Here is a 13,805-nt window from a genome sequence, read left to right as displayed (position 1 = left end):
TGTGTACGGGCGCCTCAATGATTGGATGGATGGATGGATGGCCTCTCAATGATTGGATGGATGGCTGTGTGTATGGGCGCCTCAATGATTGGATGGATGGATGGCTGTGTGTATGGAAGCCGCAGTTCTCACGAGCGCAGTCCGTTCCGGTCCGGACACAGAAAATACTGCATGTCACATAACGTTGCAAAACGCGTCAATAACGCATAGCACCGCTTCTGCAGATCTGGTCCAGACATGGTGTGAACAAGCCCTTAAAGGGGATTTCCCTCCCCAATGAGAACACCCCGGAGCGATGATTGGGTGAAGAAATAGGAGACATCAAAGCTTGCAGCCATGTTGGGGGCTGGCGGTTCCCCAGCAGAATCGTGTCATGAGGACACCGGGCTGAGTGGAAGGGGTGACCCCTCTCTCATGCTCCCATAGTCTGTGACCCACCCAAGAGGAAACAGGTGTCCTTCCTATTCCGTGCCTGGCCATGGACGGGTTAACCCCTTCCCTGCCAGCCGGCCGCCATGACACCGCCGCGTTCCGCTCGCCGCCGCAGAAATAAACAAATTCCCTCATTTTCAAGAAATGTCAACTTTCCGACTTCCCTTATGTTCTGCAGGTGCACAAAAAAACATTTTTGCGGAATGTCTGAGATTGTTATCCCGGGTCCGGTCCGCCCCAAATTCCATTTCCCAAACCACCGTATCTTCCCTGCGCACATATATATATAGAGAGAGTCACATGACCCCTGAGATGAAACAATACATGTGACCCCGCAAATGGGGGAGACATCTAATCGGATCTTTGTTCTCATCTCATAGGAAAAACTGACTTTGGTTTTATTTCTTCCATCTCAGTGCTGCTGATCTCCTGCAGACTCTTTGCAGCCACTTCCTGTCTACATGCACTCCAGCTGCATGATATTTTGGGTTTCCTGGGGGTTACAACAGTGGTCCATGTCTGTGTAATGTGAGTTGAAACATCCACTTGTAGTAGGAAGCCCAAGACAGCACAGGAGGGCAATTGGGAGACAGAAATAGAATGTTGTCACCCTATAACAGGAAGTGTCTGAACAAGGACAGAGCGATGTCACCCTATAACAGGAAGTGTCTGAACAAGGACAGAGCGATGTCACCCTATAACAGATTTAAAAATATTAGAAATGATATTAAATCTGAACTCCGGACACAAAAGGTCTAAATATATTTCTCAGTAGCCACAAAGGATATAAATCCACCAAATGCCTTTACAAACCCAGATATTACCTTGTGCAAGTAGCAGTGACATCATCCCTGTGCTGTGCATAGCCTGTGCAGAGAGCAGAGCTGTGGGAGGGACCAAGCATGCCCCACCCACTACAGAAAACTACAGAGGATGCGGAGAAGGTGTGCGGGCGCAGTGGCAGTGCGGAGGAGGTGTGCGGGCGCAGTGGCAGTGCGGAGGAGGTGTGCGGGCGCAGTGGCAGTGCGGAGGAGGTGTGCGGGCGCAGTGGCTGTGCGGAGGAGTTGTGCGGGCGCAGTGGCTGTGCGGAGGTGTGAGGAGTCTGTACAGGTGTTCCTCTGCAGTGATAAGTCTGTACGGGTGTTCCTCTGCGGTGATGAGTCTGTACGGGTGTTCCCCTGCGGTGATGAGTCTGTACGGGTGTTCCTCTGCGCTGATAAGTCTGTACAGGTGTTCCTCTGCGGTGAGGAGTCTGTACGGGTGTTCCTCTGCGGTGATGAGCCTGTACAGGTGTTCCTCTGCGGTGATGAGTCTGTACAGGTGTTCCTCTGCGGTGATGAGTCTGTACGGGTGTTCCTCTGCGGTGATGAGTCTGTACAGGTGTTCCTCTGCGGTGATGAGTCTGTACGGGTGTTCCTCTGCGGTGATGAGTCTGTACGGGTGTTCCTCTGCAGTGATGAGTCTGTACAGGTGTTCCTCTGCGGTGATGAGTCTGTACGGGTGTTCCTCTGCTGTGATGAGTCTGTACGGGTGTTCCTCTGCGGTGATGAGTGTGTACAGGTGTTCCTCTGCGGTGTACATTCATCACCTCGGAATTTATCTGTGACACCGTTATCAGGAAGGGTTGTCACTGATAGAAGTTTCCTCCTAGGTCTGGAACATACAGTACATGTGTCACGTGGATACTCTGCATGCCCCCTGTCCCCTTTGCACTGAAATCAAGTTCTGTGAAGAAGGTCTCATCACTGGTCATGTGACTTGTTGCACCTGAGTCAATACGCCATCCGCGTGGTATACTGTTCTGAGTCACTGTAGAGGTCGTGCTCCGTGATGTGTCTGCAGTTTCCTGTGTGGCTGCCTGAGCTCTTTCTCTTGTAGCTGCCTCTCGCTTTCTCGGCTTTCCAGACGGAACATTCCTTTGTCAGGTGACCGGTGATAACACGCTCTGCTCTCTACGTTCTGCTCTGCACTCTCATGCACCTTGAGGGCTTTCTCATTTTCTTCATTGTTCATATTTTCATTCCTTCCGTCACATTCATCCATTATATTTCCCTTTGGTGTATTGTAGTGTTAGTTCCTGCTCAGGTCTGGTCTCTAGAGTGTTAATAAGAGCGATGTATGACTCTGGGAGGCTGCGTAGCAGTAATGTCACCACGCGATTATCTTTCATTTCCTCTCCAATTACAGTAGCAGACTTATAATTGCCGGTTCTTCTTGTCCCGTTCCTCCGCTGGTCCATCACTGGGTCTGTGTGTACTCAGTACTGGTCACATGTAAAACTTCATATCTGAACAGCTCACTATCTTTCAGTAGCTTGGATGCGGCTCTGCTTGGCTCGCAGTCTTCTGTTCCGGGCCCATCACATGTTGGTTATGTGTAGATGAAGCTCTGAGATCCTGAGGAATGCTGAATTCAGTTTTACGTTCTTAGCAGGATGTTACATGTATGTATACAGGAATACAGCATTATACAGGAAACATATATATGATAGATAAGTAAGCCTAGAGACCAACATTGCACTATAGCGCCATCTAGTACTCAAATGACATCACCACACAAGCAATACAATCAGTATGCGGTTATCACTGGCCGAGAGAGGAGGAGAGACACTGTGTAAGTCAATGCGCGCAGCTGTGAGCGTGCACACCGGACAGACTCCGTGGGACAGGAAGACACAGCAGTCTGCGCTGGATCAGAGACCGGCACCAGCGCTGGAGGGATTGCTGAAAACTACTGGAAGGAAGCAGATGATTGGATCACGAGGCATCACATGAGGCAAGTCCTTCCAGCAGCATTGGGGGGGAAAATGGAGGATTTAGTATTAATGTTAGACTTCGTCTAGTCCATGGCCCCTCCCCTTTATTGATCCTGATCCTATTCCAGGAGTCCTGCTGTAATTTAGGGTTCTACGTACCCCAGATATTCTAACATACAGCCTGGTAACCCGCTCAGACCTCACAAACCCGGGGCCCCATGGTATTTTAGTACATATGGCCTTGCCATTGAGTATTTGCTTCAGGTGGGTAAAACCGCTCTCAAAACCGGCGTCCATTCCTCAGAGACCCCAGCAGTGCCCCAGTGGGTAGTGCAGACAGATGGGGTATGTTCAACTTGCCTGTCCCACATGCAGCTGACATTGTAAATGTTCTTCTCAGTGAAAACAGCTCATCGTCCTCCACTTTATATGGTGGGTGACCAGAAGGAATGAATCCCAGAGAGATTCATTGATCTTGAAGATTCCTCAGTTCCCACACTCCCCTTGTACTTCTTACATTGATTTATTAGTTAGGGTTTAGTGTTAGGGTTCCGGATTAGAGTTTAGGGGTTAGGTTTAGGGTTTAGAGTTCCAGGTTAGAGTTCAGGGTTCAGGGTTGACAGTGAGGGTTTAGTGTTAGGGTTAGGCTATAGGGTTATGGTTAAGGGTTAGGGTTCGGATTCCGTGTTAGGGTTAGAGGTTGGGGTTCAGGTTTAGGGGTCAGGGTTTATGGTTCAGGGGTTAGGGGTTAGGTTTAGGGTATAGGGGTTAAGAGTTAGGGTTCCAGTTTAGGGGTTAGGTTTAGGGTATAGGGGTTAAGAGTTAGGGTTCCGGTTTAGGGGTTAGGTTTAGGGTATAGGGGTTAAGAGTTAGGGTTCAGGTTTAGGGGTTAGGGTTCAGGTTTAGGGGTTAGGGTTCAGGTTTAGGGGTTAGGCTTCAGGGTTAGGGTTTACAGTTCAGGGGTTAGGGTTTAGTGTTAGGGTTCAGGGGTTAGGGTTTAGGGTTAGAGTTTTGGGTTCAGGTTTAGGGGTTAGGTTTTTGGGGTAAGGGTACAGGTTTAGGATTCAGGGTTAGGGTTTAGTGTTAGGGTTCAAATATAACCCCGATGCCTCATTACTGCTCCAGGTTTTCCAGTGTCAGGTTTTGTGGAATACAGGTTAGGGTTAGCGAGACTTTGGGTTAGGGGTTAGGATTCATGGTTAGGGTTTAGGTGTTAGGGTTCAGGGTTAGTGTTTAGGGGTTAGGGTTCAGAGTTAGTGTTTAGGGGTTAGGGTTCAGGTTTAGGGGTTAGGTTTAGGGTTATGGTTTAGGGGTTAGGGTTCAGGGGGTTAGTGTTAGGGTTCAGGGTTGTGGAATACAGGTTAGGGGTAGCGAGACTTTGGGTTAGGGTTCAGGCTTAGGGGTTAGGGTTTAGGATTAATGGTTAGGGGTTAGGGTTCAGGGGTTAGTGTTAGGGGTTAGGGTATAGTGGTTAGGGTTCAGGGTTAGGTTTAGGGTTCAGGGGTTAGGGTTCAGGGATAGGATTCAGGGTTTAGAGTTAGGGTTTAAGGTTCAGGTTTAGGGTTCATTTTTAGGGTTCAGGGTTAGGGGTTAGGGTTGATGGTGAGGGTTTAGGGTTAGGCTATAGGGTTAGGGTTCCGTAACCCTAACCCTAAGGGTTCAGGTTTAGGGTTTAGGGATTAGGGTATAGGGGTTAGGGTTCAGGGTTAGGGTTTAGAGTTAGGGTTTTGGGTTCAGGGTTAGGGTTGATGGTGAGGGTTTAGGCTATAGGGTTATGGTTAGGGTTCTGTGTTAGGGTTAGAGGTTGGGGTAGGGTTCAGGGTTCAGGGTTAGGGTTTAGAGTTAGGGTTTAAGGTTCAGGTTTAGGGTTCATTTTTAGGGTTCAGGTTTAGGGGTTAGGGTTCAGGGTTTACGGTTCAGGGGTTGGGGTTTAGTATTAGGGTTCAGGTTTAGGGTATAGGGGTTAGGGTGTTGGGTTCAGGTTCAGGGTTAGGGTTCATGGTTTTGGGGTTAGGGTTCAGGGTTAGGGTATAGGGGTTAGGGTGTTGGGTTAGGGTTTAGGATTCAGGGTTAGGGTTCATAGTTTTGGGGTTAGGGTTCAGGGTTTAGGGTTATGGTATAACCCCGATGCCTCATTACTGCTCCAGGTTTTCCAGTGTCAGGCTTTGTGGAATACAGGTTAGGGTTAGTGAGACTTTGGGTTAGGATTCATGGTTAGGTTTAGGGGGTTAGGGTAAAGGGGTTAGGGTTCAGGGTTTACGGTTTAGGGTTAGGATTCAGGGTTAGGGTTCAGGTTTAGGGGTTAGGGTATAGGGGTTAGGGTTCAGGGTTAGGTTTTAGGGTTTTGGGTTCAGTGTTAGGCTTCAGATTTAGGGGTTAGGGTTGAGGTTTAGGTGTTAGGGTTTTGGGTTCAGGGTTAGGGTTCAGGTTTAGGGTTTTGGGTTCAGTGTTAGGGTTCAGATTTAGGGGTTAGGGTTCAGGCTTAGGAGTTAGGGTTTAGGATTCATGGTTAGGGTTCAGGTTTAGGGGTTAGGGTTCAGGGTTTATGGTTCAGGGTTTAGGGTTAGGGTTCAGGGTTGGGGTTTGGGGGTAGGGGTGGGTTAGGGTTCCGGATTAGAGTTTAGGGGTTAGGTTTAGGGTTTAGAGTTCCAGGTTAGAGTTCAGGGTTCAGGGTTGACAGTGAGGGTTTAGTGTTAGGGTTAGGCTATAGGGTTATGGTTAAGGGTTAGGGTTCGGATTCCGTGTTAGGGTTAGAGGTTGGGGTTCAGGTTTAGGGGTCAGGGTTTATGGTTCAGGGGTTAGGGGTTAGGTTTAGGGTATAGGGGTTAAGAGTTAGGGTTCCAGTTTAGGGGTTAGGTTTAGGGTATAGGGGTTAAGAGTTAGGGTTCCGGTTTAGGGGTTAGGTTTAGGGTATAGGGGTTAAGAGTTAGGGTTCAGGTTTAGGGGTTAGGGTTCAGGTTTAGGGGTTAGGCTTCAGGGTTAGGGTTTACAGTTCAGGGGTTAGGGTTTAGTGTTAGGGTTCAGGGGTTAGGGTTTAGGGTTAGAGTTTTGGGTTCAGGTTTAGGGGTTAGGTTTTTGGGGTAAGGGTACAGGTTTAGGATTCAGGGTTAGGGTTTAGTGTTAGGGTTCAAATATAACCCCGATGCCTCATTACTGCTCCAGGTTTTCCAGTGTCAGGTTTTGTGGAATACAGGTTAGGGTTAGCGAGACTTTGGGTTAGGGGTTAGGATTCATGGTTAGGGTTTAGGTGTTAGGGTTCAGGGTTAGTGTTTAGGGGTTAGGGTTCAGAGTTAGTGTTTAGGGGTTAGGGTTCAGGTTTAGGGGTTAGGTTTAGGGTTATGGTTTAGGGGTTAGGGTTCAGGGGGTTAGTGTTAGGGTTCAGGGTTGTGGAATACAGGTTAGGGGTAGCGAGACTTTGGGTTAGGGTTCAGGCTTAGGGGTTAGGGTTTAGGATTAATGGTTAGGGGTTAGGGTTCAGGGGTTAGTGTTAGGGGTTAGGGTATAGTGGTTAGGGTTCAGGGTTAGGTTTAGGGTTCAGGGGTTAGGGTTCAGGGATAGGATTCAGGGTTTAGAGTTAGGGTTTAAGGTTCAGGTTTAGGGTTCATTTTTAGGGTTCAGGGTTAGGGGTTAGGGTTGATGGTGAGGGTTTAGGGTTAGGCTATAGGGTTAGGGTTCCGTAACCCTAACCCTAAGGGTTCAGGTTTAGGGTTTAGGGATTAGGGTATAGGGGTTAGGGTTCAGGGTTAGGGTTTAGAGTTAGGGTTTTGGGTTCAGGGTTAGGGTTGATGGTGAGGGTTTAGGCTATAGGGTTATGGTTAGGGTTCTGTGTTAGGGTTAGAGGTTGGGGTAGGGTTCAGGGTTCAGGGTTAGGGTTTAGAGTTAGGGTTTAAGGTTCAGGTTTAGGGTTCATTTTTAGGGTTCAGGTTTAGGGGTTAGGGTTCAGGGTTTACGGTTCAGGGGTTGGGGTTTAGTATTAGGGTTCAGGTTTAGGGTATAGGGGTTAGGGTGTTGGGTTCAGGTTCAGGGTTAGGGTTCATGGTTTTGGGGTTAGGGTTCAGGGTTAGGGTATAGGGGTTAGGGTGTTGGGTTAGGGTTTAGGATTCAGGGTTAGGGTTCATAGTTTTGGGGTTAGGGTTCAGGGTTTAGGGTTAGGGTATAACCCCGATGCCTCATTACTGCTCCAGGTTTTCCAGTGTCAGGCTTTGTGGAATACAGGTTAGGGTTAGTGAGACTTTGGGTTAGGATTCATGGTTAGGTTTAGGGGGTTAGGGTAAAGGGGTTAGGGTTCAGGGTTTACGGTTTAGGGTTAGGATTCAGGGTTAGGGTTCAGGTTTAGGGGTTAGGGTATAGGGGTTAGGGTTCAGGGTTAGGTTTTAGGGTTTTGGGTTCAGTGTTAGGCTTCAGATTTAGGGGTTAGGGTTGAGGTTTAGGTGTTAGGGTTTTGGGTTCAGGGTTAGGGTTCAGGTTTAGGGTTTTGGGTTCAGTGTTAGGGTTCAGATTTAGGGGTTAGGGTTCAGGCTTAGGAGTTAGGGTTTAGGATTCATGGTTAGGGTTCAGGTTTAGGGGTTAGGGTTCAGGGTTTATGGTTCAGGGTTTAGGGTTAGGATTCAGGGTTAGGGTTTAGAGTTAGGGTTCAGGTTTGGGGTTCCGGGTTAGGTTTAGGGATTAGGGTTTTGGGTTAGGTTTAGGGGTTAGGGTTTTGGGTTCAGTGTTAGGGTTCAGATTTAGGGGTTAGGGTTCAGGGTTTTGGGTTCAGGTTTAGGGGTTAGGGGTTAGGGTTTAGGGTTCAGGGTTTGGGGTTGGGGTTGGGTTCAGGTTTAGGGGTTAGGGTTCAGGGTTTATGGTTCAGGGTTTAGGGTTAGGATTCAGGGTTAGGGTTTAGAGTTAGGGTTCAGGTTTGGGGTTCCGGGTTAGGTTTAGGGATTAGGGTTTTGGGTTAGGTTTAGGGGTTAGGGTTTTGGGTTCAGTGTTAGGGTTCAGATTTAGGGGTTAGGGTTCCGGGTTTTGGGTTCAGGTTTAGGGGTTAGGGTTTTGGGTTCAGTGTTAGGGTTCAGATTTAGGGGTTAGGGTTCCGGGTTTTGGGTTCAGGTTTAGGGGTTAGGGTTTAGGGTTCAGGTTAAGGGGTTAGGGTTCAGGGTTTAGGGTTCAGGTTTAGGGGTTAGGGTTCAGGGTTTAGGGTTCAGGTTAAGGGGTTAGGGTTTTGGGTTCAGGGTTAGGGTTCAGGTTTAGGTGTTAGGGTTTTGGGTTAGGGTTCAGGTTTAGGGGGTTAGTGTTAGGGTTTAGGGGTTATGGTTCAGGGCTGGGGTTAGGGTTCAGGGTTAGGGTTTTGGGTTCAGTGTTAGGGTTCAGATTTAGGGGTTAGGGTTCAGGGTTTTGGGTTCAGGTTTAGGGGTTAGGGTTCAGGTTTAGGGGTTAGGGTTTTGTGTTCAGGTTTAGGGGTTAGGGTTCAGGGGTTAGGGTTCAGGTTTAGGGGTTAGGGTATAGTGGTTAGGGGTTAGGGTATATCCCTGACGCCTCATTACTGCTCCAGGTTTTGGGTTAGGGTTAGGGTTAGGGTTTAGAGTTACGGTTTAGGGTATAGGGTTCAGGTTTAGGGTATAGGGTTCAGGTTAAGGGGTTAGGGTATAGGGTTAGGCTAGGGTTAGGGTTCAGGGTTAGGGTTCAGGGTATAGGGTTCAGGTTAAGGGGTTAGGGTATAGGGTTCAGGTTTAGGGTATAGGGTTCAGGTTTAGGGTAAGGGTATAGGGTTCAGGTTTAGTGTTAGGGTTCAGGGTTAGGCTAGGGTTAGGGTTCAGGGTTAGGGTATAGGGTTAGGGTTCAGGTTAAGGGTTTAGGGTATAGGGTTTAGGGTTCAGGGTTAGGCTAGGGTTCAGGGTTAGGGTATAGGGTTCAGGTTAAGGGTTTAGGGTATAGGGTTCAGGGTTAGGCTAGGGTTAGGGCTAGGCTATAACCCCGATGCCTCATTACTGCTCCAGGTTTTCCAGTGTTGTGTGGGGTTTTGTGGAATGCCGGGAATGGGAGGAGAGGAATTCCACAGAAAAGATTTTTTATCACACTTGAGCTTCCTCGGGTCTCCTGTGTGACAACTCGCGGAGAGTTATAACCATCACACGTGACTTGCCTTCTATTGCAGTGCCCATAGACCATCGTCCTCCGGGGCCCCTCTGCTGCACTAATCTGTATTCTTCTTTATAAAACACATGGCAGAGCTGAAAATATTTGTTTCCTAATTAGCTGAGCTGCCTCCTCAAGTATATTAAAGCCAATCTGTTCTTAGTTAAAACTAGGGGAAAGTAGGGAAAGGTTAGAAACCCTCGAGTTTTTTTTATTGCCGTCTGTGTACCTGCTGCGGAGATTCACCTGAGGAAACCTGATCCAGTGAGGGCACCTGGTCCAAGGGGGGTGTCTGGTCCCATGGGGTGGGGGTGCCTGTTCCAATATGAACATCTGTTCCCATGGGGGCACCTGTTCCAATGAGGGTGCCTGTTGCAATGAGGGTGCCTTTTCCAAGGGGGGTGCCTGTTCCAATGGGGACACCTGTTACAGTGACAACTGTCTTAAAGGGGACAGTGGACAGTATGGAGGAACATGTAACCTCGTTCCATGATGCTCTGGTCAGGGTCCAATGCACAGTTTACAGAGTATGTAATTCAGGTCTATATAAAGTACAGCGCAGCTTCCAGAGGGCCCGGGGTATGCACTGTGGTCACTGTGGGGCCTCTTTATTGGTGCTTAGTGGTGATTGTTCCCTTTTGGTGATCAGTACAAAGGGCAATATTACCTGAAAGAGGAGAAGCCTCATTGATCCTCTACCCCCGGCTCTGCTAATTGATGTTTGTGCCGGTCCCGTCGGGTTGGAAATTCCTTCACCTGCTGTTGTCTGTACATCTGGATGTCAGTAGCCTCTGGCATCAGCGAGATATTGGGGCATGTGCCCTCAGTACCCGGTGCCTAGGATTCTCCCAATGTGATTTAGAGGTATTGAAGCCAGACACAGTCAGACAACCAGCATTCTTAGGAGGTGAGTAATGGTGGCCTCCTAACCCTAACCCTAAGGGGATAACCCTAATTCTAATCCTAAGGTCCCACCAACCTAAAAATTGGACTTTTTCCTTTTGATTCCTGAACATTTCTTTATTAAATATGAAATGATATATAGAATGTGCAGACAAGGCAACAGTAGCTTGCCCATGAGGGACCGCTTCAAATGGGTTCCCCCCTCCCCCATATACTTGAGGTACCTGAGCTGCCTCGCAGCTCCTTCCACCTCCACAGCTGGGGCCAAAATTGACAGTGACCCAGAGGAACAGTGGGGTCCATTTTGCCCCATCTTCTCTGATATGCATACTTACCTCCATCCTGCAGCCCCCCTGAATGTTTCTACCCCTTCCATGGGACCTCCACCTGAGCATCTCCGGCCCCATGGACTTCAATAGGAAGTTACTGCACATGAAGGTAAGTATGTATCTGGGAAGGGGGGCAATTAAAGTCAGTGGGGGGTAAAAAGGAAACCAGAACTTTGTTCCCTTGTCCTGTAAATTTAGAGATCTGCAGAAAAAAATGGCTTCAGAATAAAATGGAAAATGAAAAGCTAAAAGGTGTGAAGGAAAAATGGAGCCAAGTACGAGGCACCCCATTGGGGACGGAGCCCGGCCAATGACGAATTGACAAGACACCTCACCTCGGGGGCCACCTGTTCCTGAACAAGTGTTTCATTCCCCATTATTATCCGTGTGAGTGAACATGTCTAGACGGCCAATATAAGACTTTCTGGGACTGAGCATTCCGCTGCTCCCCAAGGCGTGGTAAACGAATCTATGAAAGGGAAGGCCGATAGTATTTATTGGAAATGTGTGTCTGTACATAAAGCAACACAAGCCTAGAACATTATGGACTGTTAACCCTTCACATGAAGAACAGAGAGCTGCCAGAGCCGCCTCCCTGAGACTCAACACACATGCACAATACCAAAAGAACTGTGTATGTAAAAGATACAAAAGTCCCTGTCCCATCCGCCACTCAGAGGTTCATACTCATGCGGGGGGTCACCCCCAATTCAAATGACCCAATGGACAGAGCTGAGACCCATTAGGAGAGAGGTGAGGGTGCACGGAGTGGCTTGTAACTGTCTGGGGAAGGGGTGAAGGTAGGGGTGCTTATAACTGGTCTGTCACTCTATATGAAGGGAGAAGGTACAGTTGGGGTGCATTTGTGTCCCCTGTTGTGTTACAGTTGTGTCATTGTATCATTGGTGTCCCCTATTGTTTCATTATATCATTGGTGTCCCCTGTTGTGTAATTGTATCATTGGTGTTCCCTGTTGTGTCATTGTATCATTGGGGTCCCCTATTGTGTCATTGTATCATTGGTGTCCCCTATTGTTTCATTATATCATTGGTGTCCCCTGTTGTGTAATTGTATCATTGGTGTTCCCTGTTGTGTCATTGTATCATTGGGGTCCCCTATTGTGTCATTGTATCATTGGTGTCCCCTATTGTTTCATTATATCATTGGTGTCCCCTGTTGTGTAATTGTATCATTGGTGTTCCCTGTTGTGTCATTGTATCATTGGGGTCCCCTATTGTGTCATTGTATCATTGGTGTCCCCTATTGTTTCATTATATCATTGGTGTCCCCTGTTGTGTAATTGTATCATTGGTGTTCCCTGTTGTGTCATTGTATCATTGGGGTCCCCTATTGTGTCATTGTATCATTGGTGTCCCCTATTGTTTCATTATATCATTGGTGTCCCCTGTTGTGTAATTGTATCATTGGTGTTCCCTGTTGTGTCATTGTATCATTGGGGTCCCCTATTGTGTCATTGTATCATTGGTGTCCCCTATTGTTTCATTATATCATTGGTGTCCCCTGTTGTGTAATTGTATCATTGGTGTTCCCTGTTGTGTCATTGTATCATTGGGGTCCCCTATTGTGTCATTGTATCATTGGTGTCCCCTATTGTTTCATTATATCATTGGTGTCCCCTGTTGTGTAATTGTATCATTGGTGTTCCCTGTTGTGTCATTGTATCATTGGGGTCCCCTATTGTGTCATTGTATCATTGGTGTCCCCTATTGTTTCATTATATCATTGGTGTCCCCTGTTGTGTAATTGTATCATTGGTGTTCCCTGTTGTGTCATTGTATCATTGGGGTCCCCTATTGTGTCATTGTATCATTGGTGTCCCCTATTGTTTCATTATATCATTGGTGTCCCCTGTTGTGTAATTGTATCATTGGTGTTCCCTGTTGTGTCATTGTATCATTGGGGTCCCCTATTGTGTCATTGTATCATTGGTGTCCCCTATTGTTTCATTATATCATTGGTGTCCCCTGTTGTGTAATTGTATCATTGGTGTTCCCTGTTGTGTCATTGTATCATTGGGGTCCCCTATTGTGTCATTGTATCATTGGTGTCCCCTATTGTTTCATTATATCATTGGTGTCCCCTGTTGTGTAATTGTATCATTGGTGTTCCCTGTTGTGTCATTGTATCATTGGGGTCCCCTATTGTGTCATTGTATCATTGGTGTCCCCTATTGTTTCATTATATCATTGGTGTCCCCTGTTGTGTAATTGTATCATTGGTGTTCCCTGTTGTGTCATTGTATCATTGGGGTCCCCTATTGTGTCATTGTATCATTGGTGTCCCCTATTGTTTCATTATATCATTGGTGTCCCCTGTTGTGTAATTGTATCATTGGTGTTCCCTGTTGTGTCATTGTATCATTGGGGTCCCCTATTGTGTCATTGTATCATTGGTGTCCCCTATTGTTTCATTATATCATTGGTGTCCCCTGTTGTGTAATTGTATCATTGGTGTTCCCTGTTGTGTCATTGTATCATTGGGGTCCCCTATTGTGTCATTGTATCATTGGTGTCCCCTATTGTTTCATTATATCATTGGTGTCCCCTGTTGTGTAATTGTATCATTGGTGTTCCCTGTTGTGTCATTGTATCATTGGGGTCCCCTATTGTGTCATTGTATCATTGGTGTCCCCTATTGTTTCATTATATCATTGGTGTCCCCTGTTGTGTAATTGTATCATTGGTGTTCCCTGTTGTGTCATTGTATCATTGGGGTCCCCTATTGTGTCATTGTATCATTGGTGTCCCCTATTGTTTCATTATATCATTGGTGTCCCCTGTTGTGTAATTGTATCATTGGTGTTCCCTGTTGTGTCATTGTATCATTGGGGTCCCCTATTGTGTCATTGTATCATTGGTGTCCCCTATTGTTTCATTATATCATTGGTGTCCCCTGTTGTGTCACTGTATCACTGGCGTCCCCTGTTGTGTCATTGTATCAGTGGTGTCCCCTGTTGTGCCATCCATGTAGAATACATAACCAGCAAAAATAACAGAGTGCAGGGGTAAGGAGAAGGTAATACAGAGAGTGCGGGGGTAAGGAGAAGGTAACACAGAGAGTGCGGGGGTCAGGAGAAGGTAACACAGAGAGTGCGGGGGTCAGGAGCAGGTAACAGAGAGTGCGGGGGTCAGGAGAAGGTAACACAGAGAGTGCGGGGGTCAGGAGAAGGTAACACAGAGAGTGCGGGGGTCAGGAGAAGGTAACACAGAGAGTGCGGGGGTCAGGAGAAGGTAACACAGAGAGTGCGGGGG

The 13,805-nt window shown here is 47.5% G+C and overlaps 1 long non-coding RNA gene across 1 annotated transcript in view; it reads left to right on the top strand.

Annotated features, from left to right (window-relative positions):
* Positions 1–3,491: 3,491 nt before the first annotated feature.
* Positions 3,492–13,805, top strand: part of LOC108803863 — a 13,782-nt gene continuing 3,468 nt past the window's right edge. The window contains exons 1-2 of the long non-coding RNA XR_001942306.1: positions 3,492–3,502; positions 4,670–4,675. This is a non-coding gene — a long non-coding RNA (uncharacterized LOC108803863). The remainder of the gene's footprint in view (positions 3,503–4,669; positions 4,676–13,805) is intronic.

Source organism: Nanorana parkeri, unplaced genomic scaffold (genome assembly GCF_000935625.1).
Source record: "Nanorana parkeri isolate BGI_ZX_2015 unplaced genomic scaffold, ASM93562v1 scaffold4355, whole genome shotgun sequence".
In the NCBI taxonomy this organism is placed as follows: Eukaryota; Metazoa; Chordata; class Amphibia; order Anura; family Dicroglossidae; genus Nanorana; species Nanorana parkeri.
The sequence above is the reverse complement of the archived record's forward strand: the minus strand, read 5'-3'. Positions and strand labels throughout refer to the sequence as shown.